The sequence below is a fragment of the Suricata suricatta genome, chromosome 8, assembly GCF_006229205.1.
Source record: "Suricata suricatta isolate VVHF042 chromosome 8, meerkat_22Aug2017_6uvM2_HiC, whole genome shotgun sequence".
Taxonomy (NCBI): domain Eukaryota; kingdom Metazoa; phylum Chordata; class Mammalia; order Carnivora; family Herpestidae; genus Suricata; species Suricata suricatta.
The window spans coordinates 133287147-133300293 of NC_043707.1; positions in this window are offsets into that span (position 1 = coordinate 133287147).

Genomic DNA, 13147 nt, shown 5'->3' on the forward strand with positions numbered 1-13147 from the left:
TTTCAAAAGTTTTGGCCAAGATCGAAAAACCAGATTTTTACAGAAGATTTCGAGTTTTCCACGGCATCTGACAATACAGGTGCCATCCCCCAAAAGAGTGCTCAGGCACGCTGAATTCTTCCTATGGAAGAGGTTACCCAGGTCCCCACAGGTCCCCACAAGCACCGTTGTGTCCCCAGCACTGAGGTCACAGGCCAGGGGCTGCTTGTCACCTGGCTCATTTGGTCCCTCTGGCCTTGATAGGTGTCATAGCAACTGTACAGGATTATCATTTGCCCCTCTGGTCACTGCAAGGCTTGGCACCGCTTCCTCCCGGCGAGTGACCAGCTGCGGAAGGCACACATTTAGGAAAGTTGCTGGTCTCTGGCTCCTGTCAGAAAAGTCGCTCTTGGGGCACTTGGGTGGCTCAGTTGGTTGGGAGTCCAACTCTTGATTTTGGCTCAGGTCATGATCCCAGGGTCGTCATGTCGGTTCCGAGGCTGAGTGTGAAGCCTGCTTAAGGTTCTGTCTCTCTCCCTCTGCCCCTCTCCCCAGCTCTCTCTATTAAAAAAAAAAAAGTGGCTCTTTGTCTACTTTTATTTACATTGTCCTTTCCTGTCAGAACAGGAAGTGAATGAATCCAGACGCGGCTTGAATGAATCTAGACACTCTGGGGGCTTGAAGGAGCTTCCCAAGGCCCCAGCGTGCTCCGCGCCGGCTGGGAAGAGCAGCCCGTCGCAGCCGATGCAGTGCCCTCACTTCCAGCTCCAGCTGGGACTCGGGGCCCCAGGAAGGAGCTTCCAGAAGCCCGCTGAATCCTGCTTCCGGCCGCCAAGCACTCAGTCTGCCGGAGCCTCTTTAGAAAGCTTTTCTGCTGCCGAGTCCGTGGGCCTTTTAGGAAAGGGTAGCTGGGCGAGCCTTCCCAGGCCCAGACGTCCACGCCCGGCTTTTTCTGGAGACCGTGTTCTTTGTCCAGGTGTGGACTGACACATGACCATCTCCCTTGGCAGACCTGCGGCCTCCTTCCAGGGATGCCACTGGGATCTTAGAACTTTGGAGCTAGCTGTCTTCACCCCCCACCAGTTTGCTGTGTGACCTCAGGCCAGCGGGATGACCCCTCTGGCCGGCTCGCCCGGAACGCCTAGATGAACCTCAGTACTCCAGACACGGGCTGGGACAAAGGTGGTGTAGACAGCGCGGTTGTGAGGGTCCAGGGAAGGTGTCTGTGTGGTGACACCGGTGAAGCAGAGGCCGGGGGTCAGATTTCCCGAGTTCAAATCCCATTCCGTCCCTTGGCAGCCCCCACAGTCTTGGGGACCCCAACAGCACCGCCTCACAGGGTGGCCAACGGGGTGCATGAAATCACGCACAAGAAGCACGTGGCCAGAAAATAACATTAATAATTGTTATCAGTACAAGAATGGCAGGAGCTGCAAACCGGGAAACAGAGGCTCACCTGGGTCAGGAGGTCAGCTGACCCTTACTTCCTACTGGCAGAGGCCGGGCAGGGTTATCCGGCTTGATTTCTGGGAGGGTGGGGATCTAAGTTTGGGTCACACCTGAGCATGGCGCTGGCCGGGGAGGGGGCAGCCGTGAGCTGCTGGGGCCCCCTTGGCCCTGTGGGCCCCGTGAGCCGCCCCTCTCCAGAGGCCAGCGCTCTGGGTCAGGTCACATGGAACCCACAGCAGGGACATGGGTCCCTCTAACAAAACCCATACAAGGCTTTGGGCCCGAGCTTACAACCCGGACCACAGGGACGCGGGGGTTCACCCTCTCCAAGGAAGGGGCCGGGAGGAGAGGGAAAACAGGGAGCTATTTTGAGAAGGTGTTGAAGGCCGGGACACTAAAATTAGACCCCTGGTTCCTAAAAAGACACTGGCGCCAACCGAGGCTTTGGAGAGGGGCTCTTCAGCGCGGAATGTGACCCCAGGAAGCGCTCCCGCGGGCCTGGACAATGAGGTCAGCCTGCAGGACCAATGGGGCCGCCCAATGGCTAGTGGCCACGGGCACCCCTCCCCGCAGCGGCCCCGCCTGCAAAATTCTGGAGCTGGTTCCAACCCCTTCCTGTCCGCCCACGCCCAGCCAGCACGAGGGTGAGGGGGCAGAGTCGCCCGATCCAGGGACTGTCTGACCTTCCCAGCTCTGTTTTTCCTTTTTTGACTGTCCCTCTGTCTCCCCTGCTTTCTGTCCCGTGCTGGGGGTGTGTGTGTGCTGGGGGCAGGGGCGAGGTGCTCAGAGAGCAGCCATCTTGGGGCCTGGGGCGCCAGAGGCCTAGCTGGGAGCGTGAGCCAGACGGGCCTGGGGTTCCAGCCACTCGTGCCCAGGCCTCTGCTCTGGCCCCCAGGATTCAGGAAGCCCCATACCCCTGCCCTGTCTCCTCCTTCAGTCCCTACGCCTCACCCCAGCCCTCAGGGATGCGGCCACCTCTCAGGAAGCTGGCAAAGTCCCAAGAAGGCATTTCCTGGATGAGGCACCAGTAGCCCTCGGGCCCCTCGGCTCTGAATAACTCCTCTCTCCCTCTCCTGTGCCCTGGCCTGGGGTCCAAGACTGTCATTTGCCTTTCCTCTCACCCCAAGTTGTTTTCCACGGCCGGAGGGTGGCACGTTGGGTCCTGTCACTACACCCGTGTGAATTCCTTTACCTCCTGCCTGTGGGCCTGGGATATGACCTCGAAAGCCACATGAGGTCCGGCCTGCTCCCTCTCTCCCCACAGCCCAGCAGTCTCTTCCATCATCCAACACGCCGAGTCCGTCTGACGGAGCCTGGCCCCCCTGCTGTCCCTCCCCTGTCCACCTTGTCCAGCCTCAACTTCAGCGTCACTTCCTCAGAAAGGACTGCCCCCGCCAACACCAGGCGGGTCACCTCTCTGCCTGTGACCCCTGTTTCCTCTGCTCATACCCACCTGTGCCCTGTGCTCCCCGCTGGGATGGAAACTCCCTGCGGGCTGCTCACTGCTGCAACCCCAGTGCTTGGCACACAGCAGGTGCTTGACACATAGCAGGTGCTTGAAAACACACGTTGAATCAGACTGAGTTGGAATCAGGAGAGGAACAGGGGTCTAGAGGCCCAGGGAGGGAGGTGTGCCCCTCTGTAGATGGGCTGCCTGGGTGAAGGACTGGTCCACCACAGGAGGGGGGGGGCACAGCAAGGACTCAGCGGGGAGGGCGCAGCTGGAAGAGGGTCTTTGGGCTGTGTCCACAGCGCCCCCCACGGTGGGGACGCATCGCTTACTGGCCCGCCCTGGTGGGCTTCCTGCCCCCTCCTCACCCTGAAGCCGGGGCTCCCGGACTCTCACAGAAAAGACAGAGCAGAGGCTCCTGGGCAGCTCAGTCGGTCGAGCCTTGGACTTTGGCTCAGGTCATGATCTCAGGGTTCATGTGTTTGAGCCCCGTGCGGGCTCTCTATGCTTTCAGCAGAAGAGCCCACTTGGGATCCTCGGTCCCCCTCTCTCTCTGCACCTCCCCTGGTCACACACACACTCTCTCAAAAATGAATAAACATTAAAAAAGAAGGATAGGACAGACAAGTGGATGGATTATCAATCAACGCTCAGGGAGACTTTGCTGGAATTTTCGAAGCGGAAGCAGGAGAGATCCATGAGGAAGGTGACAGGCAGGCCTTCCCTGAAGCCTGGCATGCTGGGTCTCCCCAGGGGTCTCTCGGATGGAGGGCGGGTGAGGGGAGCCCCGTCTGAGGCGTCTCCTACCCCCAGGCCCGCTCAGAAAACACAGAGAGTGCTCAGAAAAGATGTGTTCGATTGTCAAATCCAACTCAACTTTGGTTCAGGCTTTTTCACGACTCCTTCCAAGACCTGGTTGTCTAGGGAGTCCTTTTTTTTTTTTTAATTAATTTTTAAATGTTTATTTACTTTTGAGAGAGAAAGATAGAGCATGAGTGGGGAAGGGGCAAAGAGAGAGGGAGACAAATTCTGAAGCAGGCTCCGGGCTCTGAACCGGAGATCATGACCTGAGCTGTGGTCAGACACTTAACTGACTGAGCCTCCCAGGTGCCCCATTGTATCGAATGGCCTTTAGGATCATGTAAGTTAGTAACTGAATTGCTGGATAATTTAAGCATCAAAGCAGAAAATGCGAAGGACTGGACGTCTGTGTGGGTGCGTGTGTGCGGCCAAGCAAACATGTGACGGGATGGATGAGGGAGGAGAATGGATCAGTGCACGTCTGGGGTTGGAGTTGAGCCGAGGGCTGGGGGTCCACACGGGACTCTTTCCAAAACCTGACTGCCTCTTCATTAGTGGGAACATGTGTTACTTTCGCTCAAAAAATAAAACTAAAGGGGCGCCTGGGTCCCTCAGTCAGTTAAACATCCTACTCTTGGTTTAGGCTCAGGTCACGATCTCACGGTTTGTGGGTTTGAGCCCCGCATTGGGCTCTGCAGTGACAGCATGGACCCTGCCTGGGATTCTCTTCCTCCCTCTCTCTCTGCCCCTCCCTCCCTCTCTCTTTAAATAAAGAAGGTTTATAAAAATTTTTTAAAAAGTAAGAAAGCAGGATACCTGGTTGGCTCAGTCGGTTAAGCATCTGGCTTTGGCTCAGGTCATGATCTCACGGTTCGTGGGTTCGAGCCCCGTGTTGAGTTCTCTGTGCAGACAGCTAGCTCAGAGCCTGGAGCCTGCTTCAGATTCTGTGTCTCCCTTTCTCTCTGACCCTCCCCTGCTTACGCGGTCTCTCTCTGTCTCTCAAAAATAAATTAAAAAACCATAAAAAAAAGTAAGAAAGAAAATTAAAACAAAAGGTCTACCATCGTCCTTCCCCTACCTTAACTCCCAACTTTTTCTTATATGACTTGGGCTTTTTCCTTTGTTATTTTTCTGTCATTTATTTCTGGGGTTTGGGGGCGGGGTTTGGAGATCTGGACTTAGGAATTCATCACATAGCAAAGCAAAATACAACAACAAAAAGATGCGTTGGTCTTTCCTACTTCTCGACTCGTGTTTTGAGGACAGGGTCATTTTTGGGGTCCCCCTTTGCACAACAGAGTGTCAGGCTCCTGGTCAGTGGTGCTAGACGTTTGCTGTGTCCTGCGGGTGGAGGGACACCCACAGCCTGTCTCTCGGAAGCAGCGGGTCCAGCGGGTCCTAGGGGCACTGGTCCTGTCCGCCCTTCCGCCTTTTCCGAGAGGGTTTTCTAGCCCTGCTACCTGGACGGCAGACTCGTCCGTCTCGTCACGGGTTCTGGTGGCTTCGTGGCAGCTGTCCGAGTCTCAGCCTGCGGTGCCTACGTGGGGGCGTAGCGCTAGCCCGTGGGGGGCACAGCCATCCCGTGTGGCAGCAGCCCGGGCTCTCTCGGAGCCTGCACGCTTGCACACCAAGGAATCCCGGGAATGTGACAGGGTTGCAGACAGCACCTCGTGCCCCGCGTGTGACCACCCACATGACTGCCCTCTCCTGACTCCCCAGTGTCTTAGAGCCCAGCTCTGAGAAGCGGGGCAGGGGGACCCGGAGCGGAAATTCAACAGGGGGCGCCAGTGGTAAGCAGCCACCCCCCTCCATCCGTTCTCCCCGCCCCCACCAGGACAAGGCCACCGTCACAGTGATAATTTTAGTCACAACAATAGCTCGTTATGGGGGAAATGACGCTGGGCCATTTCTTGGAGGCATCGGCTCACTTAGTCTTCGTGAAAACCCCATGAGGTGGGCCGTATTGCTACATACCCATTGTACAGATTGGGAAACCTGAGGCTGGCGGATCTAGAGTGACGTGCCTAAGATCACACAGAGCTGGTGGGCAGTAGAACTGGGATTTCAACCCAAGTCTGTCACTCAGACCTCTAGAGCCTGGGGTTCTAATTATACAGCTATTAGTTCCTACTGCCTGGGTGGCCCAGACGAGTTATTACAGAAAAAAATTTTTCCGGGGCGGCTGGATGTCTCAGTCGGTTAAGCCTCTGACTTCAGCTCAGGTCTTGATCTCACGTTCTGGGTTCAAGCCCGGTGTTGGACTCTGTGCTGACAGCTAGCTCAGAGCCTGGAGCCTGCTTCCCATTCTGTGCCTCCCTCTCTCTCTGCTCCTCCCTGCTCATGCTCTGAATCTCTCTGTCTCAAAAATAAATAAAACATAAAATTTTTTTTTAAATTTCCAATGCACCCTGGGATGGTGCTCACACTGATTTATTTATTTATTTATAATAATAATAGTTATTATTATTACTTAGCAGCATTATTTTAGGTGTTATGAGCAGCAACCAAATGAAGCTTCTGGAAGCAGAAACCTTTTGTCAGGGGACCTGTGAAATGTTGGAGCACCTGCCTGAGGTTCCCTGTTCAGAGGGACACCAGTTATACTGGATTTTAGGACCCCCCCCGACAATGATCTCACACCTGATTATGTCTCAAAGACCCTATCTCCAAATAAGGAAATTCTGAGGGACTAGGGTTTGGCACGTGACCACGACAGTGACCTTGGTTAGTTAACAGCTCAAGGAGGGTGCCTGGGTGGCTCAGTCAGTTAAGCGTCTGACTTCGGCTCAGGTCATGATCTCACAGTTTGTAAGTTCAAGACCCACGACGGGCTCTGTGCTGACAGCTGGGAGCCTGGAGCCTGCTTGGGATTCTGCATCTCCCTCTCTCTGTCTGTCTTTCCCCCACTCCTACTGTCTCTCTCTGTCTCTCAAAAAATGAATAAATGTTAAAAAATTACAATAAATAAAAATTAAATTAAAATTAAAAAATAAAAACATAAATTTCCTTGCCTATGAAACGAGGCCGGAGACAATCCCTTCCAACCCAAATTGCTGCGTAGAAGGAACCCAAGGAAGAAAAATGCTCAGTGCAGTTTCTGACTCAGACCTGGCGCTCAGCAAAACAGCAGCTGTTACTTCCTATGGCGTACCTAGCACGAACTTGGCCAAGAGGCCGTAGGGTCAGGAAGGACCTCAGGGAGATGCTGGCCTTGCCGGGGGCATTTGATGCCTGAAGGCGGGCCCTGCCCTGCCCTGGCCCTTGCCTGGCCTTCCGGACAGTTGCCGACCTGACTTCTGCTTCTCTGGGGGAAGGATCCGAGGCCCCTACGTCCAAGCCTGCGTCTCTGTTGTCCAGCTGGGCTTTCTCGATCTTGGCCCAGTTGGCATTCTGCCGATCATTCCTGGCTGCAGGGGCGTCTTGTGCACGGTGGGATGGTCAGCAGTTTCTCCGGCCTCTACTCATAGATGTGGGTAGCACCTCCTCCCTCGTGGTGACCACAGTGAAGTCTTGGACCTTGCAGATGTCTTCCAGGGGTCAAGGCCCTGCTGGTTTAGCTGGCTGCCTTCGAAAAGGCTCCGATGCTGCTGCCTTTGGAATCTGGCACTTATGTCTCTCTATCCACCACCCTTAACCAACCAAGGAAGATTCTGGAAATAGTGGGTTGGCCTGCACTTGGGGCAGAAAATCTCCAGCACCGTGGACCCACTCCGTATCCTGAATGAACCATCCTTCCCAATCCTGCTACGCAAGCCTGGCCCTCGGGGGTCACCTCAAGGTGACTGTGGCCTGGCTTCGGCACGGTGGTGGTCAGGGCTTGGCTGTCAACAGGCAGCAGGAAGCCCAGAGCAGGGGTGGGCCCAGGGAGGCTGGACAAGGCGAGGAGCCCAGGGAGGCTGGGCCGGGAGCAGGTGTGGCCAAGCTCGCTGACAGGCCCGACTTACCAGGCGTGGAGGCGCAGGCTCCCAGCGGGCCGGTGGTGGGCCTTTATCAGCCGTTAGAGTGACAGAGTTGAGCAGTGTGTGGGCCACGGGCGCTGACAGCCAGGTGCTGGCTCCTGGCCTCTGGCCTCGGGATCCCAGCGCAGGGCGGAGGCGCACTTTGCAGGGACATTTGCAAGGATGGCAGTGAGGAGAGAGACGGAGATGAGCCTTGCTTCCCCCCACCCCCCACCTTCAAAGATTTAAGTTTGTGCTTACAGTTTCAAAGCTGATGCCTGCTGGCTGTGGGTTATTTTATGTTAGTATATTTTGTTACATCATATTTTATTAATTAAAAATATTTTTAATAGGGGCGCCTGGGTGGCTCAGTCAGTTCAGCATCCGATTTCGGCTCAGGTCATGATCTCACTGATCGTGGGTTCAGGCCCGGCGTCGGGCTCTGTGCTGACAGCTAGCTCAAAGCCTGGAGCCTCCTTTGGATTCTGTGTCTCCCTCTCTCTCTGACCCTCCCCTCTTACACTGTCTCTCTCTGCCTCTCAAAAATAAATAAAAAACATTAAAAATTAAAAAAATATTTTTAATAAATATTGGAGAGAGAGAGAAGGGGAGGGGCAGGGTGGGGGGCAGGGACACAGAGGATAAGATGCAGGCTTTGCACCAACAGCTCCCAGCCCGACGTGGGGCTCAAACTCATGAACCGTGAGATCGTGACCTGAGCTGAAGTCTGAAGTCCAACCTATGGAGCCACCCAGGGGCCTCTACAAGCTATTTTATTTTATTTTTAAAATTATATTTATTAATTCATTTATTTATCTTTTCCCCCTACAAGTTATTTTAAAAGGGGTGCGGTGTCGGAGCGCCTGGGCGGCTCGGTAGGTTAAGCGTCCCCACTCTTGGTTTAGGCTCAGGTCTGATTTCATCATTCATGAGTTGGAGCCCCAGAATTGGGCTCTGCACTGACAGCAAGGACCCTGCTTGGGACTCTCTCTCCCTCTCTCTCTGCCCCACCCCCACTCATTCTCTCTCTTTCAAAATAAATACATAGATAAACTTAAAAATATAAAAGGGGTAGGGATGCTGGGGTGCACCGGCAGGGAAGGAGGAGGGGAGCAGGAGAAGGGGGGAGGGCGGGCGGGGGACCCATCTCAGGAGCAGAATCCCGGCTCCCTCCCACTTCCCCTGCCCTTGCACTGTCTTCCCTGGCCCCCCTCTTCTTGCCCTGCAGCTGCTGGAACCTAGACCTGCGCTGGCTCAGAAGGACACAGTACTCACCGAGTCAAAGTCCGTGTCACTGGGGTGAAGTCAAGGTGTGGGAGGGACACACCCCCTCGGGAAGCCTTGGGATCAGTCCATTCCCTACATCTCCCAGCTCCTGATGGCTGCTGTCCCTGGGCTCGTGGTGCATCGCTCTGGCCTCCGCCTGGGAGGTCACGCGGCCTTCTTGCATCCGCGTGGGCCAGTCCCCCTCCGCCTCCCTCTTACAAGGACGCCTGGGGCTGCGTTTGCCGCCCCCCCCCCCCGCCATGATCCAAGCGAATCCCCTACCTCTGCACCCTTAGGTTAGTCACATCTGCAAAGTCCTTTTGTGGCCATGTGAGGTGACGCTCACAGGCTGCGGGGACTAGGCTGTGGACATCCCTGGGAGGCTGTTCATTAGCCTTTCCACCTGCGCTGCTCCAGCAGGCGGGCTTTGTGCTGTTCCTCCAACACATCACCCCTTCCCTCCTCCCTTCCTTCTGCCTGGATCGCTCTTCCCTGGGATCTTGGCTTCTTCTCATTCTTCGAGTTTGGCTCCAATGTCACCTCTGTGGAGAGAACTTCCCTGGTTGGCCCCCGTGCCTGGCACATAGTAGGTGCTCAGCGCAAAGATGCTGAATAATAGGGATGGAGAGAAGCCCCATTCTGAGCACCTAAGAGTCCTGAAGGGGAGACCTGACTTCCTGAGCCTTGGAACGTCCCTGAGCCTTCCCCGGAGGCCCCTGAGGACTGAGTGGTGGGTGATAACAGATGCTGTGGCCATAACTCACTCACCAGGGGCTTTGGGCAAGGCACCCGGCCTTTCTGGACCCCAGCATAATTAAAGTAAGAGTGAGCGTTTGCGGAGTGCTGACTCAGCCCCCCGGCTCTGCTCATTTCTTCCCCACTGTAAGTGACGTGCTGATTCCCTTCAGCAGGCAGACCCGTCCCCGGCCCCCTGTGTGTGCTCAGTAAACGTTAGCTTGTCTCCCAGGGCCCCTTAGAGGGCTCCTGGTGTCTGTCTGGGCACAGGGAGGAAGAAGGGAAGGAAGGAAGAAAGAAAGGAAGGAAGGGGAGGAAGGAAAGGAAGGAGGGAAGCAAGGAGGGAGGGAGGAAGGAAAGAAGGAGGGAGGGAGGTAAGCAGCTGACCCGTAACTTGAAATGATGACTTTACTTCTCTGGGCCTCAGATTCTCTTTCTATTTCGATGCAGGGGTTGGACATGGGTGATTTGAGAACTCCCCTTCATTCATTTGTTTATTTTTGGCACGAGAGCAGCTGAGCTGTCCTGGCGGCATGAGCTCCGGTCTCAGGGCACACGTGGGCACCTCTGTGCAATTGAGACCCGAGGTGACCAGGTGGCTGTGTGGTTCTAGACGGAAAGACTTGTCTAAGGCCCTCGCCTTGGAGTGGGGAAGAGCAGAACAGACTGGGGGTCCTTGAGAGCAGGAGTCATCTGTCACTGACCATGAACAAACAGTATTCTAAGTGACATTTACCAGGTCTGGAGCTCTGGCCAAGAGCCGCTTGGCATCACGCAACCAACGTGATCCTGTCGCGATGGCTACAGTGGACTCTGGGTAACGGAGAAGCTGTCGGTCGGCTTTATCCCCTAAGTGCTCCCACCTGGGGACCTTCTTGTCACTTTCCTCCCTCATCAGAGTTTTCTCTCGGCTGGCAAGTACCTGACACTCCCCAATCCCCCAATCAGAGTGGGGGGGGCGGCACTGCCTGCCCTGTCCACAGGTTGTACCCCTGGAAGGATCCACACTTCCATGGCGAGTTGTGTCTCTGGCCTCCAGTGGGAGGTGAGCATGTCGACCTCCACAGAATCACTTTGTATATGGTGGGGGAGGTGGACTCTGGATGTTGGGGTCACAGAATTAGAGCGAGATGGATAAAAAGTGGAACCTTGGTTGTGTCACTTTGCTGTAAATTGGGACCAAATGATTTAGCAGGTTACGGTCTCATGGTCCATGAGGAAGGGAGTCCTATGCTCTTTGGTTCCTGTTTGGCCCCAGTGTGTAGGCCGTGCTGCATAGAGTAGACACTCAGTAATCAGTTGCCAAAGGGATGAATGATCTCCTTCCTTTCCACATCTATAGAACAGAGATGATCATCTCTACCTGTATTATATTATTACTTATATTAGTTAGCTGTTGCTGTGTAACAAAGTAGCCCAAACTTAATGCCTTAAGAAAATAGGGGGCACCTAGTTGGCTCAGTTGGATAAACATTCAACCCTTGATTTTGGCTCATGGTTTGTGAGATCTCACGGTTTGTGAGATCGAGCCCTGCGTCAGGCTCTGTGCTGACAGTGATGAGCCTGCTTGAAATTCTATCTCTCTCCCTCTCTCTCTGCCTTCTCTGTTTGCATTCCTGTGCACTCTCTCTCTCTCTCAAAATAAATAAACATTATAAAAAGAAAAAGAAAAAAGAGAGGCATCTGAGTGGCTCAGTCAGTTGAGTGTCCGACTTCAGCTCAGGTCATGATCTCACGGTTCGTGAGTTCAAGTCCGGCGTTGGGCTGGCTGCTGTCAGTGCAGAGCCCGTTTTGGATCTCCTGTCTTACTCTCTCTATGCTTCTTCCCCACTGGTTCTTTCTCTTTCTCAAAGTAAATAAATAACCTTTAAAAAAAAAAGAGCCCAACATGGGGTTCAAACACACGAACCATGAGATCATGACCTGAGCCAAAGTCAGATACTTAACCGACTGAGCCCCCCAGGTGCCCCTACATATATTATCTCATTTAATCTTTCAACCACCCCCTGAGGTAGGTGATGCTATTCCAGATGGGACAAAGGGAGGCTAAGTGGTGTTTGCCCAGGGCGTACAGCTAGCACTTGGTTACCAATCGCTGTGTAATAAGTGCCCCAGAACTCAGTGGCTTAAAATGATAGCAATCATTTTATTCTGTCTTTGGGTTTCCATGGGTTGAGAGTTTGGAAAGGGCTTGTGTGGTTTACTGACTCAGGGTCTTAGATGCCACCACACACAGACAGTGGCTGGAGTTGGAGCAGGTGGGGCTGGCCTGGGTCCTCTGTCTTCTGGCCTCGGGGCTTCTCCAGGTGAGCTAGTCTGGGCTTCCTGTGACATGGTGGCCTCAGGGCAGTGGGGCCCCTTACTTGCTGACTAGGGCTTCCAGCACAAGCACAAGTGACCTTCTGAGCAAATCAAAAGCTGCTTCACTTTCCATGACTTAGCCTGAGAAGTCGGTGTAACTTCTGCCATAACCGTGAGCCTGCCCAGGTTCAAGAGGAGGGGACGTGGTGGCCCCCTTTGGACTGGAAGGAGAGTTACAGTTCCTCTTTTAGGAAGTGCATGTCCTGTGGGAGGTCTTGGGGCCATCTGCCACAGGGGAAAGAGACGGGACTGAAATCTGAATCTGGGCAGGCTCACTCCCAGAAACCAGACCTTACCTTGCTGCCCAGTATTGTCCAATCAAAGGCTAATCCCCCAAAGACCTATGGCATCAACCAAAGGAAACAGGAGCCCAGACCAAAGACGCTTTGTAAATACAAGATGCCTGGGTTCTTTCCTGTGGTGGCCACAGCCCAGCACTGCAAACTGCATGGCTTAAAGCAGCAGAAATTGAAGTTCTGGAAGCTGGAATTCTGAGATCAAGGGGTGGGCAAGGCCGCACTCTCCCTAAAGGTTCTGGGGATGGATCTCTCCTTGCCTCTTTCTTCCAGCTTCTGGTGTTGCTGGAAATCCTTGGCTTGTAGACACATCACTCCTGACGCTCCGTTTTGGACATTGCTCCCTTCCTCCCTGTCTGTTTCATCAGTGTCTTTTCTCTTCTTATAAGGACACTGGTCTATCTGATGGAAAAAAGACTGCCTCTTTAGCAGGTGGTGCTGGGAGAACTGGACAGCAACATGCAGAATGAAACTAGACCACTTTCTTACACCATAAGCAAAAACAAACTCAAAATGGCTGAAGGACCTGAATGTGAGACAGGAAACCATCAAAACCCTCGAGGAGAAAGTAGGAAACAACCTCCTTGACCTCAACCGCAGCAATTTCCTACTCGACACATCCCCAAAGGCAAGGAAAATGAAAGCAAAAATGAACTCTTGGGACTTCATCAAGATAAAAAGCTTCTGCACTGCAAAGGAAACAATCAATAAAACTCATAGGCAACCGACAGAATGGGAAAAGATAGTTGCAAATGACATATCAGATAAAGGGCTAGTATCCAAAATCTGCAAGGAACTCACCAAACTCCACACCTAAAAAACAAATAACCCAGTGAAGAAATGGGCAGAAGACATAAACAGACACTTCTCCA